This window comes from Hakea prostrata, chromosome 2 (assembly GCF_041222555.1).
Source record: "Hakea prostrata isolate BN-2017 chromosome 2, UWA_Hpros_2, whole genome shotgun sequence".
In the NCBI taxonomy this organism is placed as follows: domain Eukaryota; kingdom Viridiplantae; phylum Streptophyta; class Magnoliopsida; order Proteales; family Proteaceae; genus Hakea; species Hakea prostrata.
The window spans coordinates 21,235,452-21,237,569 of record NC_142601.1 but is presented as its reverse complement, the minus strand read 5'-3'; the positions used below and the strand labels follow the sequence as shown (position 1 = coordinate 21,237,569).

Sequence of the window (2,118 nt, the reverse complement as noted above, 5' to 3'; positions counted from 1 at the left end):
AACTTTAATGGGTTTGGGCCGGCATAGGGACCGGGGCAGGACCCGGACACTTGCGCAAGGGCCGCACACCCCCCCCCGCGGGCCCCGTTGGGGCCCCGAGGATATTTTAAAATCAATACTAATGCAACATACAACAAGGATAAAACTTTAATGGGTTTGGGCCTGGTCATAAGGGACCATGAAGGGATGATTCTCACAGCAGTATTTAAAAGAACCCATGGACACTTTGCGTCTATAGGTGAAGCTTTAGCCATGCGCTCCGCCTTGCTATATGGCTTGGCAGAAGACTTTGACAAAGTTTTTGTCAAATCGGACTACAAGGAAGTGATTGACCTTGTTCAACATCCGATGTGACCAAGACCCACAGTTTTGGAACCAATTATTGCTGATATTCTCCATTTGCAATCCAAAATTTCCTTTTGTAAGTTCTGTTTTATTCCTAGGGATGTCAACTAACTATCTAGCCTAGAGAGCCCAGTCGCTTATGGGGGTGACTATATGGCCCATTTTCACTCCCTGGTTGGCTAATCTTGTTTCGCCTTCCTCGGCTTTGCCCTTTGAATAAAGTTCTAATCTTTCTACCGAAAAGAAAAAAATGTCAAATGGAGGGGAGGCCTCTTTCTACATGTCAAAAAATAAGAGGAGATGAAGAGACTTGACATGGATTCAAGTTTTGATTTATTTGTTGGAGAATATAAATGACTTGTATATCATTGTTGAATATAAAAAGGTGATTGTCTGATTGGGACCATCTCTTGGGGCACCTGGGCTGAAGGTACGTCAATTTGTTATCCTTCCACCATCAAGAGCGAGAGGTTCTCGCTGCTCTGTGAAGCCAGCCTGGCGCATTACCCTCCACTTTAGGAACCATGAAGCCTAAGCCTTCGCCCAAGCTACAAAGTTCAACTCCTAACTTGGAGCGGGCAAACCGGTTGTTGCGCCTATCAACCCAACCCAACAAGAGTTGAACCAACATTCAATCACCTAAATGCCCCACTTGGTTACAAGCTCACGCTACTGAGCTCGGCAATAGATGATTGTAGAGCTTAGATTTATAAAGAGGCAAACATTTCTGGAGTTTTCGATGTGGGAGTAAAAAGCAAAGCATGTGAATTAGAAATTACCTTAAAAATTGGAACATGAATATTTTATTCTTTACTCAATTGGACTTGAAACATTTTTTCTGTTCACGATTCTCTAGATTTTCATTATGCTTTTACTTTAGACTTCCCCATGAACATATCAAAAATGTTTCTGATATTCTTTTTCTTATCCAGTTTTATCATCTTCCTTTTCTTTTGAATATTTTATTTTTTTCTCTATTGGATTTAGTAGTTACTATTTTTCCAATTCATAATTGTTAAAATTCTTCTTTCCCTTTTGACTTCTCCATGAACTCTTGAGAAGGGGGTTTTTTTAATAAAAATATACTGTGTTTTAGATACAATATAGCTTATAACTTTTTTTCCCTATACCTCTTCCTCACACATTTAGGAGATATTCACCTATGAGTTTTTTTAATTCTTGTTATCAATGCTCAGACTGGAGTGGAGCTATCCTAGGCCAAGGCGACCATGGCCCGCCTCTCCCCCAATTTTTTAAATTTGCCTATAGAGACCCTTTTGTTCCTTTTCCTATATGTGAAATACCAATATTTGCTCTTAATGCCCAATTTTTTAAATTTCCTTAGAGAGACCCCTCTAGCCCTCTTTTCATGTGTGCCCTTCTGTCCTTGATTTTTAAAAATTTCCCTTAAGAGACCTTTCTGGCCCACTTTTCATGTGTAAAATACAAACACTTGACCCTCTTTTCATGTGGTTTCATTATCTAGCACCCCAGTATTAAATCTTGACTCCACCCCGATATCAAAGGTGAACTCTCCCTCTAAATGTGTGATGGAGAAGAATGAGGACAATTCTCCACATCGAGGGATAGATGATCCCAACTTGTCAGTACTCAATCTTTACCCATATCAAGATAATGTTGCATGGTATGGTCCACTTTATAATCCTTGGTGAATACCTCTAGAAGGATTGATGGAGCTGGTAATGTTACCATTGACTAGGACTTTATAAGATACATATGAAATACTACTCATAACCATAGAGACCCAGTGAG

The 2,118-nt window shown here is 39.9% G+C and overlaps 1 non-coding gene across 1 annotated transcript; it reads right to left on the bottom strand.

Moving 5' to 3' along the window:
- Positions 1-726: 726 nt before the first annotated feature.
- Positions 727-1,028, bottom strand: LOC149024026 (signal recognition particle RNA). Its single transcript, XR_016171964.1, has one exon.
- Positions 1,029-2,118: the final 1,090 nt, after the last annotated feature.